The sequence below is a fragment of the Argiope bruennichi genome, chromosome 10 (assembly GCF_947563725.1).
Source record: "Argiope bruennichi chromosome 10, qqArgBrue1.1, whole genome shotgun sequence".
In the NCBI taxonomy this organism is placed as follows: Eukaryota; Metazoa; Arthropoda; class Arachnida; order Araneae; family Araneidae; genus Argiope; species Argiope bruennichi.
Genome location: NC_079160.1, coordinates 78,410,037 through 78,429,505, shown reverse-complemented (window position 1 = coordinate 78,429,505; position 19,469 = coordinate 78,410,037). Strand labels below are relative to the sequence as shown.

Here is a 19,469-nt window from a genome sequence, read left to right as displayed (position 1 = left end):
TATAAAGGGCATAATTAATTAATTATATGTTTACGTTAGTTATTTATATTATTGAAAAAAATTTATCCTTTGTTATATCAATGATGGTTAATGGTTGAGTTATTTATGTTTCTTTCCAGTTGTTTTATCTCTTATTATTTCTATATTCTATATATAAAGAAATCATTTCTTTACGGTTTTCTTTTTATGGTTCTTAAAATTTATTTATGTATGTTCAGATTACTATAGAAGAAAGAGTATTCAAATCTCTAGCAAGAAATATCATAATATTGTAATGCTCGTATTTAATTAATTATTTATTTTCAAAAATTTACTCTTAATTTTAACAATGAGGCTGATGGATTACTTACTTATGTTTCTTTTCAGCTGTTTTATCTCTAATTAGTTCTATATATAAAGGAATCACTTCTTTATTGGTCTTAAAATTTATTTCTGTTCAGATTATTGTATAGAAAAAAAGACGATTCGAGTCTGTAATAAGAAATATCATATTATATTAATGCTCATAATTAATTGATTATTTATATTATTTTCAGAAATTTACTCTTAATTATAGCAATAAGGGTTGATGGTTGAGTTACTTACGTTTTTTGTCTGTTTTATCTCTAATTAATTCTATATTCAATAAATAATTTTTTTATGGTTTTATTTTTATAGCTCTTATAATTTATTTATTTCTGTTCAGATTACTGTTCAGAAAAAAAAGTAGATTCTCTACTAAAAAACTATCATAGCATTATAATGCTTATAATTAATTAATCGTGAAGTTTATAATTAATTTATTATTTATATCATTTTTTAAAAAATCAACTCTTTATTATAGCAATGAAAGTTTGTTCTTGAGTTACTTACGTTTGTTTTCAGTATTTTTATAAGGAACAAAGTAAGTTTAAATGTAAAAGTTTAAAGATGAGTTTAATATATTCTATCCATCGGAAGCAATTAATTTATTTATTGGAAAACTTTGATGGACAGAGGACAAACCAACGGAATAATTCGTAGTTTTGCTTGAAGTTGGTGATATATGTCTTCGAATTTTATAAATAAATTCATATTATTTTCAATTATTTATATCATCATTATATTTAAATCTTTATATTATTTTAATCTTTTAAATCATTATATTATTTTAATCTTTTAAATCATTATATTATTTTAATCGTTTGAATCATTATATTATTTTTATTACTCTTAATTATAGCAATTGAGAGTTTAGTTACTTATGTTTCCTTCCAGACGTTTTATCTTCAATTAGTCCTTTATTCTATATATAAAGGAATCACTTCCTTATGGTTTTCTTTTTATGATTATTTTATTTAAGTAAAGAAGTATTAAGTTAAGTATTAAGTTTAGAAGTATTAAGTAAATATTAAGTTTAGAAGTAAAATTTATTTACTTCTGTTCAGATTACTGTGCAGAAAAAAAGAAGATTCGAATCTCGAGTACAAATATCATAGTATCATAATTTATTAATTGCGAATATTATAATTAATTTATTATTTACATTATTTTTTAAAAAAATATTCTTCATTATAGCAATGATAGTTGATGGTTGAGTTGCTTATATTTGATTTCAACCGTTTCATCTCTAATTAAGGAACAAAGTAAGTTGAAATGTAAAAGTTCAAGGATGAGTTTAATACTTTTTATTCATTGGAAGTTATTTATTTATTATGGAAAACTCTGATCTGTGGAGTACAAATCAATTGAACATTTCGTAGTTTTGCTCGAAGCTGGTAATATTTCCATTTTTTGGTTCCAATTTTTGACAGATAAACAAAATGTATTTTTCATGTTCCTATTTCCTTGAACAAGTGAGCTTTAGTGACAATGATAAAACTTATTAGAAACTATTTTTCTAGCGTACACATAAATAATGTATTTAATGTCATCACAAAATTCGTCAGTATGAATCCAGTAATTGAAAACAAAACAAAATATCTTAAAATATACTTAAAATATTTTGTAAAAATTATGAAAACTGGAGAAAAAGCTTATGAAAATAAATTTGTTATTACTGTGAAGTTAATCTTTTGAATTTTTTAAGGTGGAGTAAAACTGATTTCGGGGAATAATTTGCTCCGATATTGTTTAGAATAAGGGTCAACATTCTGATTCATTTTTAGTTAAATATCTAATTAATTTTCTAAAATCCTTTTTAATAGACATCTACTACCTAAGAAGCAATAATCCACCAAATTTAGTATCTCTAAACAATAGCAAGTCTAACGATCTGCCCTGCGAAACATTTTGAACAATGTTTTTTCCTAAAATATGCCACAATTTACAAATTTTAATATTCTTTCTTATAAACACAATCATGTGAAAAAAAATTGATTGCCAATTCCCATAATATCCGTTTCAAAATTCAGGTAAATCAATGAAGCAATAAAACAATCATCTTTCATTAAAGAGCTTTTGTTTTTTAAAATGTATCATTTGCATAAATTCTTATAAACATTTTGAGTATTTATGACATAGCATCTATAGTTTTCAATCATTAACAATGTGTAATGCATCAGATTATACATTATTTGTACATGCATCATAATCAGATTATTAAATAATAACTAAATTACTAAATACAACAGCTAAATTACATTCATAATAGTTCATTTTCTTTTTTTCCTTTTGCTGATTTCTGGAATATTTTTGCTTATTTTTGGTATTTAAAAATAAATGTCTGTTGTGATTTGGTGTCCTATTTTTTTACAAGTATTTTATATAGATACTTACATTTTATACAATTATTTTAGTGCAGATATATTTATACTGAATAGAAATACTTAAACTTTAATTCCAAACAATTTACATAGATTTACCAAGATAAAATTACAGAGTACAGCCAATCATCTTCTGATTAATGATTGAAACTTAATTAATGATCAAAAGAGTGTCAATCCATGTTAATTCAGTTTTATAGAACTGATATTAAGATACAATTACAGAGTACAGCCACTCGTCTTCTGACTTACGATTGCAAATTTATTAATGATGGAAAAATTGATTATCCGTGTTAATACAGTTTTATTGAACTGTGCCTTAATTGAAGCTGTGTTAATGTCCCGAAAATTAGAAGATAATTGAACCGATCATTTACAATTTTATCGGCACTATGATATCATGAGACTACATTTTTATAAGCACTATGATATCATATAGGAAAGGTTCAAGCACACAATAGAAAGAACTTAGTCATACATTTAAAATACCACGACTTTAAAATCAAACAATTTTGAGGAATGATGGAAATGAAGATGCATCTAAATGATTTATCAGAAATCAAATATAATTGATATTTCAGACGAACCAGTTGGTCATCCTAGGCGAATAGGTAATAAATAAAAAAGAATTAAGATTTTTATTTCTATGTTTATTTATTATTCTATTCTTATGAAAATTTTATAATTGATTTATAAGTAATATCATCACACGTTAGTATACAACTAACCTAAGTTGAAATGCAAAATATTTCATAGAATATGTCTTATAAATTTGATGTGAGATCAGCATAAATAAATCAAGACCTTAAATGGGGATTATGAGAAAAAAGGCAGAGAGTTAATGAGAAATATAAAGATTTATAATTAAAAATAGATCCAAAGATTGTAGCATATTTCATAAAAGTTACAGACATTGATTATTCTTTTGTAGAATATATACTTAATTTTTTAGATTGTTTATAAAAAAAAAATTAATAAGTAACTTTGCTCACAGATAATTTATAATGTCCTGGACAAATTTATCAGCTATCTTAGGAAGATCCTGCAATGAAAATACTTCTCCTTCGCACTGCAAAATAATTTTAATTAGAATATGATCACAAGAGTTTTAATCTGAGAAGTAGGCAATGGTAAAGCTTACAAAATTAATTTTGATGAAGGAAACTGCTGAAGGTTTTTAAATTACATAAAAAGAGTGTTTCTATACAATGTGTCTGAATATTTTTGATGGTTGCCGTAGTTAAATAATGGTCATAACATGATTATTCGAATTATTTTATCAGGTAAGAAATATTTTTACAGATTTCCCATATCTCACTTACAATAAAAAATAATTGTAGACTAAAAATTATCTTAGTAACTTATTATAAAATACTTTTTGTCAACTTAATAATAATATAAAACTTTTAATACTTTAAGTCTTAATTAAAATTATTAGGACAAAATAATTTATTATTTAGAGTATTAGCATAAATGCTATTTTAAGATGTTTAAAATAATTACTTTGAACTCCATTATAAATAATTAGATTTTTTTTAATTGGAAAGCATAAAAAAGCAGAATTTAAATTAATGCAGCAAACAATTTGTTTAACTACTTTTTCTTTCAATATTTGTAGAAAAAAATAGAATAACAAATATCTATGCAATTTATGCTTGCACATAAATTTCTACTGTACTTTTTTATACAAAGAGATATAAAAACCGTAATATAAAAAAATTATTTTTGTATAAATTTCACAATCAATCTAAATCATCAGCTAACAATTCAATAATTTTTTTTAGAAATCTTATGATTTTGGTATTGTAATTTCGTACTTGTAATTTCCGTTGTCAAATAGCACACGAAGTAAAGAATTTTCTGATAGCAATACTAATTGAAATAACAATCTTAGTTCACTATGAAGTTTATTTACTGTTTTTTTTCATTATGTAGTTTATTCTTGTTACACTTGTTTGTAAAAAAATAAAATGAGCACACTCATTGTAAAAATAAAAACTTATTGTACAAAATAAAAAGAACACACGTGAATTTATATAAGCTTTAAAAGAACCATACACTTTTACAAGTGAAGAAATGTGATAATCGAGATAAGATTAGAATTAAATGCAAGTCTATAGCTTAATTAGAATTGTGAATCTCGATAACTCATTATGAATTTTTCGTAGGATATTCTAATTACATTTATTTAATAAAACAAAATGTATTTTTTAAAAAAAATCCAAATTGTTATAATCCTTCTTCATGCACAAACTTATTAAATATTAACATTTCTGAAACTTAATGTAAGCAATTATGTAATGAATACACTTTTCTTTTTTAAACAATCTTAAAAGCACAGCAGCAATAATTCAACAAATAAATATTTTACTAATTTAATTGTATCTTTAAAATCTAAGATTAAAATCTTTAAAATCTAATTTAATTAATCAAATCTAATTAATTATCTTCATCTTTAAAATCTACGTTATGCGTATGTGGTTTTAAAATAAAAAAGAGATATCAAAAATTTATATTCAAACAAAATTTCCCTATTATGTCCGTTGTATAGGACATAACACGGACAAGAAGCCGTGGTTGATGCACAGAGAAAAATGTAATTCACTCTCCAACTTTATGCATTCCTTCATTGTAAAAGTATTATCAAGAAATAGCATAATATTAAAGGGCGATTTTAAAAAGTACATCTTTTTTATTTATATGTAATGATATATTCAAGACATATGGATTTAGAATTGTGAAGTTTTATATTATAATAATTCCGATTAATTAGAGACCTTAAATTGTAAATACTTTGTAGGTGAGACAATGATTTGAAAAATGTTGTAAAATAAAATGGCAAATATTTTTATTACCAGAGAAAAAAAGTAGCAAAATGCACCTGAGAGACTTATTTTATTTACTCTTTTTTCAATCTGAAAAAAATCAATAATCGACATTTAAAACAACTATTGACTGAAAGAATTTTTGTCAATGATGTTTAAAAGATTCATTTCAGAGAAAAAAAATAAACAACCAAAAAAGTTTAAGGAATTTATAGTTTTACGAAAAAAAAAGAATCAGCCGACAATATTTTAAAAATGATTTCCAAGGAAAAAAATCCAATCTAGAATTTTAAAACATATTTTTCTAAGTAAGAAAAATCAACCAATAAAGCTTAAAGAAATTGTTCCAAAGAAGAAATTTTTAATCAACAAGGTGAAAAAGATTTATTCTTCAGAATAAAATTAATCAATGTATCTTTGAGAATTTACAACTAAAAAAGAGAAAATTCAATTATTAAATACAGAAAAATAAAGCTTCAGAAAGAATTCATTCTATAATTGAACTTCCGAGAAGAAAATTAATGAACGAAATTCAATCCATATTTTTTCCGGGAAGAAATTCAACTCAAACAATTTTTATAACTAATCATCGAATTTATTCGTTGAAACAGTAGATGGGTGATAACTCTACGGGTGATACATATCACAGTGTCAGTTTATTAACTTACTCCTACGCCACTAGAAAGTTGGACAACTTGCATCTGCATAAGAAACTCTTAGGCACATACTCTCCATCAAAAACTCATTCCTAAATTATCGAATTCCCCTTTAACATCCTATACATTCCATGGCTAATTTGGGGGATTAAGCTTCAGATATGATATCAAAATACCTATCCATACATTCTGCCCACCCCTCCTATATATATCTTAGAGATTATGAAGAAGATGGTTGCGCATCCCAAAAATTACCCTTCTTATTAAATAAAAAGGGCACAAAAATGAAGTCCAAATTAACCGTAATGCATCATCGTTCTTTTCTTGGACCTCAATTACTTGGCCATGTAATTTGAGCTTACTCCAACAGGCCATCAAATCTCACTTATAACCCGCAAAAGTTTCCCCCCAAAAGTTCAAATTAAAGAGTAATTACGGTTAAAATACGCCTCCGTTGCTGTATGAGGGGCTTTCCGTTATTTTTCGCTAAATCGATTTATGTAGTAGTAGAGTACGTAAAATTGGAGGATTATCGTTAGCTTAAATCAGTCCTTTTTTCCTAATATGTTCTTGCTTTTGGTTTCATAATTAACCTTGGTGTGGGTCTCATGATGGCATAGAATTGAGTTTTAATCTCTCAGTGTACGTTCCAGTGTCATATGTTGTGTCGAAGTAAAGCTAAATGGACCTCTTTGTGGGGATATATATATATATATATATGTATGTATTTCATAAAACCAAACGATCGTTTTTGAGTGAATGTTTGCATAATAAAAGCCTAATTAAGTCAGCATAATAATCTTTCAATTAAAACATATCTCTTTTCTAAAAATTCTATTATTTTTAAGTTTTAGCGAATCTTTTCCATCTAATTAAATGAAGAAATTTGGCCATAGATAGATCTTATGCCAAAAACACTCTATCTGCAAAATTTGAGATTAGACTAAACCATCTTTCACCAATAAAACCTCACTTATAAACATACTCATGATTGAATCATATTGTCAATTAATTCCATATTATTTTAATGGTCTGTAACGGTTTGTTTGTTCAAATCAAGTCCGGGTCACCAATATGGCGGTTTGTTATGAATGAGGATAGAACCTAGGACCTTGCGGTTCGCAGCCCAGTAATATGACCACGACACAAAAGCAAATGCTCGGGTAGTGTACCTGTTAGCTGGCTATAAGCTTTCACCACAGGTCTAATATGTGTGTATGAACCCTTCTAATGGGAACCAATCCCATGACATGATAACATTATTAAAACAGCAATTGTCTGGTTCATATCTCATTTAAATTTCGCGATATTGTAATTTTACTTTTTTATCCATTATATAAACTATATAAATTTTATATAGAATATTTCTTTTTTAACTTTCAATGAAGAGAGAAAAATCACATGATTAAAATGAAAAATCACATGTTTTATGAAACAATGATAATGATTGAGATTTAAGGTTTCATGAAATAATGAAAATAGTTCGTATTTTAGGTTAATAATGAAATGTGTTTCTGAAAATTAAATGAAAAATAGTTTTAAAAATTGTTAATATTCAGATAAAGATTACTCAGTAATTAAATTAATATAATTAAAAAGAATTTTAAATAAAAATAATTTTTGTGTATTAATATTTATAAACACACACAAAAAAAATTCTCAAAATTCAGCTTATTTTTTATTTAATTAAAATTTCAAAGAATTTTTCAGAAATACCTTACTTTCAAGGACTATAGATCCAAATTTGGTAGCTATAGGTGATACGGTCTCACTTGTAGAGCACCAACAAACACACACACACACACACACACACACACACACACACACACACACACACACACACACATATATATATATATATATATATATATATATATATACACGCGCGCGCGCGCACACACACATTCCTTTTTAGTATAAGTAGATATTAAAAAAATATACTATTCATGAATTTAAGATAGCCTTAACATATTGATAATCAGTTTCCTTCTAATACTAATTTTTGAGCGGTTTTGATTTAATTTTTAATTAATGGATTCCTTAAATTAGTTTGAACTACGAAATATATCTTTCGTTGATTTGAGAATTTAAAAGTCACGCTGTCTTTAATATGACGTTTATTAATTAATACTAAGCTACGATAACTTCTGCAAATTTGTATCAAAGCTTTGCATTAACTATAATATGTTCCAAAGTGGCCAGAGTGTAAACTGTACTACACGATCTAATAATCAGTCAGTTCTTATAGAAAAGTAAATCAAATTAGTAAAGTAATGAACCTAACTAATTTGAGAAGATGTTAAATACGTTTTAAAATCTTGCTTTATCATTTTGTATAAACAAATTTTTAATTCTTCAATTAAATTCTTAAAGATTGCATTCTGTTCTTTTAATGAATAATAGTTGAAAGATTGAGAAAAATATTGTAATCAAGTGAATACAATATTTACTGATATGCATACAGTTGTGATCAATACATTACTGATATGCATACTTCAGGGATCTGGAAGCAGTAAGAAAGGATTTTTTTTGAGAAAACAATGGTAGCAGGAGGAGAAAACTTAAAGGAAAACTTCATTTCAGGATAAGTGTATTTAGAAGTATTTTTGGAAGATTTCACAGTTGAAGTTAGCATAACAAATTTGGTCTTTCACTGCATTAATATGAACTGAAAAGTAATGTAATACATTACCTCGCTTAAAATTGTATAGTATGTTATAATTTTGTAATAAAATATAATTTTTTTATATTACAAGATGCTCTGATTTTTGATACATTTACATGCCGATTTATGTTTCTTAACTTGAATATGGCTGTCACATCTGTTCTATCAGAAGTGATGGGACACTTTCTACAAATCCAGAGTATGGGTCCTTTACCAAAACTTTTAAGACATTATTTGGAGATAAGTGAAAATTAAATCAAAACCAATTGTATGTTCAAACGGATATTCCAATTTTTATCAAAGAATGAATTCTGTATATAATTAAAATCATAACTGAATCATTGTGAAAGATTCTTTATCGGATTTTTTTTTCTTTGTAAATAATTCCTACCCAGATTCCAAATAAAATATCCTTATATTTTACATCTACAGTCTCAGATACTAGTCACATCTTGTCTTCCAGCGTGGATCTTCGAGTGGTATTACTGGACATTTTCTATGAATCTAGAGCAAGCGTCACTTGCCAGAATATTAAAGCATATCTTTAGGCATAAATAAAAATTAATTAAAAAACAATTAAATGTTCCAAAAGACATTCGAATTTTTGTGAGAGTGTGGTTTTTGCACATAATTAATAATGCAACAGAATTATTTTTGATTTTTTTTTCACTGTTTTACATTGATGTGATTTTACTGTTGGTATCGAGCAGCTTGGTTAAAAACCATGGCTCCTACGCTAGAAAAATCCAAACAATCAAATCAGAATCAAATTAATTATTTTGGAACACATTCTTAATGGGTAATTTTTTAACAACTATAAGCAATTTAATTGGCATTCCTGCCAAATTATAAGATAAAATACAATTACCTTTTTGACTTTGAGTCTAAAGTGTATTGATAGCGTCATATCTCCTCTTACTGTAAAGTTTTCCCGAGTATAGTGATTGGACGTTTTCTATGAATCCAGGGCAAATGACCCTTGCCAGAATTCTAGGGAATTATTTGGGAATAAGTGGACATTAATTCAAAACCAAATGCATCTTCCAAATGGACTCTCAAATTCTTGTGAAAATGTTACTTTTGTATTTAAATAATATTGTGATTGGATAATTTTGAATGAATTTCCGTTTATTTTTAAATAATATCTAGCTACAAATGCCTGCTATGGATTGGTAAAAAGTGTCCAATTACGCCACTACTCCCTAGAAATAGAGTTTATAAAATAATATCTAGATAGAAGCGCCTACCCTGGATTGGTAAAAAGTGTCCAATTAGCCATTACTCCCAAGAAGTAGTGATTTTTTGAATAATATCTAGGTAGAAATGCCTACCCTGGATTGGTAAAAAGTGTCCAATTAGCCATTACTCCCAAGAAGTAGTGATTTTTTTGAATAATATCTAGGTAGAAATGCCTGGATTGGTAAAAAGTGTCCAATTACGCCACTACTCAATAGAAGTAGAGATGTCGCAATGAGTTTTATCTTAATGTTGCAGATTAATGTAAAATTTGCTGCCAAAATTTCTTAGCTCAATATTTCTTTAGAAAAAGAAATTTATATATTATATATTTGTAATCTCAAAATATTATTCGATAAGCTAAAATTAATTTTAGATGCTTACATTAAATTTTTACAAAAATAAAATCTTTGATATTCAGTGAATGTTATTTCTAAACGATTCTTATGGTCAGGTTTATTGAATCATCAATAAAGAAATATTCATTTCATGCAGTTTATCAAAATTTATTTAAATTTATCATTTACGAGTGTAATATGGCATTTATATGTTGCAATTCTTTTATTCATTCAAAACTATCCTTATGGTCAGCTTTATTGAATCATAAAAAAATGTGATTCAATATGATTAATTTCATATAGTTAACCAAAATTTATTTAAATTTATCATTTACGATTGTAATATAGTATTTATATGCAGCAGTACTTTCATTCATTCTTAAAGATTTTTATGTCAGCTTTATTGAATCATCAATAAAAACAAATATTGATTTCATATAGTTTATCAAAATTTATCATTTGCTAATATAATATAGTATTTATATGCAGAAGTTCATTTATTTTGTGAAAAGAATAGGTATTTGTCGGTTGTAACGGCGACCAAAAAGCGTCAATAAAATTTTTTTGCCAATTTGAAGATTTCAAACGTCAAACTATATAGCATGTGATTTAGTGCACTTGAGTATATTTGAGCATATTTTTATAATTTAGCGAAATTTTTTCTTGGCTCTTTTTGGTCGTCGTTAAAACCAAACTGTAAATAATTCAGATGGAAAGATCCTGAAAATGAATAAATTTCTACCATCAAAGCTTATAATCATCTCCTCCTAAACATGGCAAAGCGCTGTTCAATAAGATTCGGCGATGGGTTTTACATAATATTTCTCGACACCCATTCACAATGGACCCTTCGATATTTGCATTTTAGCATTTTTGCCGAAAAGCCCCTGCTCATTTTGTCCTCGTTCGAGCGTGACTAATAACTCTTACTTAAGAGAAGCCCCTCGTTCTCGAACATTTCAAGTTTCACAATAGAACGGTTTCTCTCCCACACACCACCAGAATTTAAGAGCCTTCTTTTCATTACTACTACTTCAACTTTTTTGTTGCACCCCTTTCTTTCTCATGGGTAAAGATAAAAACTGTAAGAAAAGAAGAAAAAAAAGTGGCGCGTTAGGTAGATAGAAATACAAGGAACGTTTTAATATTTTATTTTATTTTTTATATTTTGCTTTAGTTTTCGCTATCGTCTTATTTCAGCTCCTTTAGTAAGTAGCGTTCCATCTACCTCCCCTTCACACCCCCCGAAAAAATTGAATTTTCCCTAGTTAGAATCCTGGATGGATACAACTTCTCTAAAAAGCTCTTAAAAAGTAAAATAAAATAAAATAAATAATAAAAAAGTTTAAAGAAGAAAAAAAAATATAGAAGAAAAAAACCCTCTCCGCTTTAGTTCAGCCTTCCACGCTAATAAATATAGAGATGCACTCTTTTAAAGGAACTAACACGAATTAAGGATGCATTTTTTTCTTTCTTTCTGCATTCTGCCTTACCCCTTCCTCGTTGTTGCTCCCCCCACATTATTTGATTATACCTTGGAAAAGATGTATTCGGCTGTAACACGCGTATATTTATATTAGTCGGCTATGTAAAACACGAGGTACAAGCTTGAAAGGGGTACACACCAACATGGAGGGGAAGGGGGACTTGAAAATCCCAAAAGACAGTTCTAGCAGCAACTGCTAATGACTTGAAGTGGTATCAATATGCTAATAAGATGCTGGAACGTTGAGAGAAAAGAGGTTTTAAACTTTTATGAGAGAGCCATGTTAAAATGGATAAATTTGCAAGACTTGTAACGACAGAAGAAAAAAAAATTAGCATCCATCCTTGCCTTCATATACATATGTTTATGGATGGATTGGCTAGGCATTCTGTTGGGGTTGGGGTGGGGGCTTTAAAATTCCATCTCCATCACCAGAATCGGTGACCTCTTCGTTTCTGCCAAACGATTCTTCGATGATACCATCCTCTCTTCGGTTCTGCAGCCTCCCCTCCTCCCTTCCTCTTCACGATATCGTTTTCACCAGGTGTTACAGCTTTAGATGCCTCTGATGCTTTTTGTGTTGCTTTTTATTATTGTAAGTACTGAAACTTCTGCCCTTGATGTTTGCAGATTTCTTTCTGCATGTTTTTGAAAAAAATAAGAGATTAATTGCTGTTGAACGCATTCTTCGAATAAATTTCCACGATGGAATAGCTGTAATGGGTAAAATGATTGACGGAAACATCGTTAATGGCGGTATAGCAGGAGTAGCCATTCACCGAAAGATTTTTGGATGTTAAAAAAAGTTTTTTCTGATGCGCTTATACAAGTTTGGCAGTTAATGGGTATTCTCCTGAAGTTTTTAAATATTTTTCAGCAAGCAATGGCAAATGGTTCGCAATCGTTTGTTATTCTTGATTAAAACTTCCGTAACAGTTTTAATCCCGCAATTGCATTTTTTGAAGTCTTCTGAAATTTCCTTCTATGAATCTTGGAATTAAAAATAATAAATAATAAAATAATCCAGGTGATTTTTATGTGTGCTGACACTGCCATTTTTTCTTTGTAAATAGAATGAATTTTCGAAGTCTTCTTTGAAGTCTCAAATTTCCTTCTATTAATCTCAAAATGAAAAATAATTAACAATAAATTCCTCCTTGTGACTTTTATGTGTATTTTACTGACACTGCTATTTTCTGCTCCTTTTCTGACACTGCTATTTTTAAAATAATCCTTTTCTTGTTTTAGTTTTAGTTATTGAAATTATTCTACATTTGACCATTTTTTTTCAAGCCACTACGCAGCTTCCTGAAAGACTCACCATGATTTCTTAAAGCAAGATTAAATTAGTTAGAGAAATAAAGATAGCGATATGGAAGTGGCATTATTTCCCATCATTTTCAAATAACAAAAATAATAATTAATATTCCTTAGATAAAATAGGAATTATTAAAACGTAAATTGATAATACTTCTTACAATTGTATTCAGAAATTTAAATACTGATGATATTATCTTATAAACATGAAAACAGTATATCTGGTACATAAAAATTTATTAAGTTTTATAATATTTTTGAATATGGGCAGTTCTTACACATATTTTTTTCAATTTTTTTATATCATTGTATAATTATTAGTATGTTTGTTAGGTTTTTCTTTCAAACATTTAAATCGCTATTGTGGCCACAGATTTTTACAGATTTAAATTCTATGCCATTTGAAAGTACAAGATCTAAAATATACTATTTTTCGTATTGCATTAATAATCAATGAAAAATAACTATTTTTGCATTATTTGAGCTATCTATTGGAATAAAAAAAAATGTAAGAATATGGCTATTATTGAAAAGAAAAAGTTTTCTTTTTATATAACATTCAATGATTCGTTAATAATAATATTTTAAGACTGACATTATATTATGTGAAAATAAATAAGCTAAGCTTAAAATTATTAAAAATTCGATTTTTAACATTTCATAGGATAAATAAAAATATAAATCTTTCGCATTAAGAAAAAATTAACACTTTAATTTGTTCAGTCACAAAAATATTCTTTCCAACTCTTACAGTTATATGATTATCTTAATTTCGCCATCTAAACTCACAATCATTGTCATTTACACCCAAAAAAGTAGATCCAATCCTTGGAATTGATTTTGACTTCCAAATAGCAAATAGAGCAAACTTAATTCTATTTTCTCTCCATTTCAAGATGAAGAGAAAATTAGAAAACACTTTTGTAATGACGTGCAGAGGCATAATAAGAAACAATTTATTCCTACATTTTATAAAAACCTGATTGAAATTTCTTATTACTTCAAAATTCAACAATGTAGAAAATGAGCTGAATGTATATAGGATTCACTTAACAAATTGCAGCCTCTTTTGAATACAATACACGGCATATCCATTCTTATTAAAGCTGAGCCATCCAATCATTGTTCAGCAATCTTTTCTTTAAAACAGCAGCGCCTGTTTTCGCAAAAAAATAATCTCGCTTATAAACTAATTTTTTTTTTCTCTCTCCCGAGGACTTATTAGATTTCCTACTCAGAATTGCAAAAAAATTTAGCAATCGTTACTGGATCCTGTGCAGACATTGATATCGATTGATTGCTCCAGCTAGCTACCTCCCTTTTTTAATTTAATGAGAATAAAAGTCCGGTTTGGCAACACTTATCGCGCGCTACAAGCACGCCCCCACCGAGAAATGCAAAAGGCATATGTTTCCTGTCAATGATACGTTGTATCTGGCATTTATTTGTCATGCGCAGTCCGGGTCATCACTCAGTCTTTGCAGTGACAAATAGCTTCCCGAGTAATGTTTTTTTATTGTTCTTTTTGCGAAGTCGGAAATGTAGTTGATGATGCAGGGGAGAGTTATTTCGACTAAGCGATAAGATGGCAAATTAGTCGAGACGCGAAATGTAAAATGCTAATCACTGATATTGATGATGGCGGCAGTGACAAAATAACGCGTATTGGTCGGTTGTGATGTATATTTTTTTTATGGAGGAATATTTCATGCTTTAATTTTTTATGAGGTCGTTTCCCCTCTTTTTTAGAAATATTCATATCGATTCGAGAGATAATGTTAAATGCGTTCACATTATCCAAAAAGATTGGCTTCGACAAAAATATTAAAGATTTTTGAAAAGTAATTCTATGCTTTAATCTTTTTTCTTTTTTTCTTTTTCTAATAAATGGCTATCAGAATTCTGAATATATATATATATATATATATATATATATATATATATATATATATATATATATATATATATATATATATATATATATATATATATATATATATATATATATATATATATATATATATATATATATATATATATATATATATATATATATATATATATATATATATTGTAGTTCATTGTGGCCCATGTATAAGATTTAATGCAAAAAGAAATCAATTTGTAAATTACTTCTTAAAAGCTTCATTGTATTACAATAATGTTGCTAAATAAACTTTCAATAAATAAGTTATCATTTCTTATACATAATTAGAAAAAAAAAATTAATGAAATGAAATATATATTACCAAAATATTTAAGTTATATTTTTATTATTTATTACAAATTTCAAGCTATAATATTTTGGTTTGTGTGTCATCCCACTTACCCGGAATTACATATTTTTTACAATCATTATTTTTAATATTTCATGGAATTTTACCCAAATAAATATGAAGAATATTAAATAAATAATAACTTATTTATATAAATTATATAAATAAGTTATGAACATAGTTATAAAAAATACAATAAATAATTCATTTAAACAGTTCCTGGTCGGAAAAATGCCCAAGTTATAAATTATATAAATAAGTTATGAGCTTAATTATAAAAAATACAATAAATGATTCATTTAACCGGTTAATGATCAGAAAAATGCCCAAGTACCGTACATAAGCCATATGCTTCATAAGCCATATATATATATATATATATATATATATATATATATATATATATATATATATATATATATATATATATATATTGTTTAAGACATATTTGGAGAACATAAAATTTACAGTAAATTACTTAAAAATATAACGAAAGATATATGCCAAGAAATATTTTTAAGTAATTTACTGTAAATTTTATGTTCTCCAAATATGTCTTAAAAAAAATTATAGCCATATATTTTTATACAAACGAAAAATATATGCAAAGAAACATTTCTAAATAATTCACAATACATTTTAAGTTCTGTACATATACCGTAAACAAAATTACACCTCAACTCATTTGTTATCATAGCACAAGCCAATCACAAGATTGAAATGTTAAGGCTATTTATTCTCTTTCTGCCTTCAAGATTTGTTGGGATAATTAAATAATCAGATACTATTTATCAAATGCTTACATTTCCAATTATACGACAAAACTGTTAATCTCTTCTGATAACAAAAATGAATGAGTGTATATGTTTATACTCTACAAAACAGACCATTAGACCTGGGACCACAAATTTGGTACATATATAAAGTGGAAAACTACCTCTAGGTGCGGTAATTTAAAAATAGTTAATTAGAAATTGAGTGATATTTTTGCATTTTTCCTTGATAACTCCCGAAAATATTATTTTATAAACATAATTTACACATAATTTTTAAACTAAAATATTTTTATGATAGAAATTTAATAGAGCAATTTTTTTCTTCTGAGTTTTGGAAATTTCTTAAAATTATTTTTTATGCAATTGTTAAGATTATATTTTCTTGTTGAATTGAAATTCAAATCGTTTTCATTGTAATTTCATATATTTAATCAGGTTATTTTCTTCTTTAGTTGAGAAGCTAAGAAAAAAATAATTCTGTCTAACATCTGTATGATTTACATAAGGAATAAGAAAGTGAAATAACGCGAGCTAGAAAGGTAAACTGAACAATTATATTTTAATAACACCTTGATATCAGGGGAATTGATGCCATTAGAATGATTCATATAAACAATAAAATAAATAAATGACTAATAAAATAACACGGCCTTATTGCGTCCCAAAATTTAATGCTTGAAACATACAGATTTAATTGAAAATAAACCAATATTCCTGGCGAATCAGCTGGCCACATAAGGTTGTTAGTGTTGAATAGATGCATCACTGTGCAACGTAGGATCAGTGCTTATTTTTGACTATCAACAGTTATATTCTTTCTTACACTTTTCAATTATTAAAGGGTATACATTCGTTCATTTATTTTCTTTAAAAATGAAGAAAATAATTTATAAAATTAAAATAATCAACTTACCTTTACTGAATCATCATTCCAACTAGGCATGTTAAAAACTTTGTTCTTCAATTCTTTCTTCCTCTGAAGAATAATTCTGAATTATTTTGTATATGCAGCCACAGAATCTTTTTAGTCAGTGAAAAGTTTTTTATGGTCTTTCTGGAATTTAGAAAGTTCTATTAAGGCACTCCTGGAGTTAAGATAATTTTATTAAGGCATTTCCGGTATCAAGGCACTTGGAACACCATTTTCGTATAATAAATCGCTTTTGATTTCGTCGAATATATTTTGAAGTCTTCAAATGCCGTACAATTCTATCAAACATTTAATTGCGCATGTTGTCCGATGGGATAGACTTACAGGTTTCCATATAAAAACTTACATACATGATGACATTTATTGGAAGTGTTGCTGTTGCTTCATGGTGATATGAGTTTATTACTAAAACTTTCTTTTCACCGTTGTCATAAAATTTGGTTGCTGAAAGAGTTTTCAAGTTTTGCATATTCAAACATCTTTATATAAATAAATATTTTGCTGAAGCTCCATTTGTTACTTGATATAACATCATACAAACATGAATATATGTCCATCAAGTTTTTCTCAACATATATTATTTTTCAGCGAATATTATAACCAATTCATTGAATAATAGGCATGAAAAGCTGGCCATTTATGATTGTCACACATTTTTGCATCTCTTCTCAGTTTCCTGAGTTATTAAACAATATGTATGTTTGACACCAAGGGCAATTGTTTTTCGTGTAGAAAATAGAATTTCTGATAGCATCATATATTATGAAATGAATTATTTCATAACTAGTAAAATAATACATTCTTTATTTGTGCTGGTTATCGACAGTTAGAACAAGAGTAGCATGTTAATATGTTCATTGAACCTGAAAAGTCAACAAAACAACAATAAATCATTACAATTATCTCATAATCATTGGCTTTGTTTTCTAGATTATATCTAGAAGAAATATATGCGTCTCTTAATTTAACTACTCGTAAGTTAGATAAAAGAAATAAAGAGTTTCAAATGTTTATAGCAGTGTTTCTTTCATGACGATAAAAATTCTTTGCGTGATTTAAATGAAGTATCTAATTTAATATATTCTCTCAATATACTCATGTATATGTCTTCTATGAAATATAATTTTCAGATGTTTTTTTAGAATTCAGATCGTCTATTTTCTAAAATATTGTTTTTCTTGCTTTTCAGATTACAGTGAAGAGAAAATTGCAACATTATTAAACTGTACTTGATTTCCATCTAACAGTTTAATTAATTCATTGTTTTCAATTCTTTAGTAACATGAGAAAATTCATTTTAGAGAAGAACGATTGAAAATTCAGTTTTTATTAAAAAACAAATAAACAAAGAGTAGATTCGTAAATCAAATAAATAATAAAAAGTTCCGGATGTTTATGGCAGTCCTTCTTTTACGACGATAAAAATTCTTTGCATGATTTGAATGAGTTATCTAATTTAATATATTTTCTAAACATACTCATATACATGTCTTCTCCAAAAATAATTTTCAGATCTTTTTTTAAATTCAGATCGTTTGATTTTCTAAAATAATATTTTTCTTCCTTTTCAGATAACAGTGAAGAGGAAAAAGCAACATAATTAAACTGTGTTTGATTTCCATCTAACAGTTTAATCAGTTAATTGTTTTTATTTCATTAGTAACCAGCAAAAATCCACCATAGAGTAATATTATTGCAAATTCAGTTGGATTGGTACTTATTGCAATTTGCTATACATCAGATTAAGTACCATAAAACGTAATCATTTAGCTTCTTCTGCTATGTATAGAGGAAATAATTTGATTTGTAAATTAAACTTGAGGTAGTATCTTGGAGTACTTTTGTTATGCCAGTGTCTTGAATTGATGAATCTAAAAAGAAAAAAAAATTGTCGTTAATATATAAGAAAGCGAGTAAATAAGATATTTAAAATTATTGTTTAAATGAATACTTGAACTTATCCAGGTGTTAAACAATTGTTTCAATAATCATCAGAACTTTACATGTCGTTACTGTCGAATAAGTTATTAAAATAATGGTTAGACAGAAATATGCGTTGATTCGTGTTAATAGGAAAAAAATATTTGTTTATTCGAAACATTTGTCTTATCAATAAAATATTCAAAAATTTATTGAAAATGAAAGCATATTTTATTCAGCAAATTTCTATTTTACGGTTTTCTTCAAACAAGAAGTATGACAAGTTTTTAGAACAGAAGGAATCTTTATTTTGCTTCAAA

General features: G+C 26.9%; 1 long non-coding RNA gene across 2 annotated transcripts in view; it reads right to left on the bottom strand.

Annotated features, from left to right (window-relative positions):
- LOC129988897 (uncharacterized) overlaps positions 1-19,469 on the bottom strand; it is a 185,757-nt gene that overhangs the window by 88,425 nt on the left and 77,863 nt on the right. For both annotated transcript variants that reach the window (XR_008785698.1, XR_008785697.1), the window contains exon 3: positions 17,212-19,100. This is a non-coding gene — a long non-coding RNA (uncharacterized LOC129988897). The remainder of the gene's footprint in view (positions 1-17,211; positions 19,101-19,469) is intronic.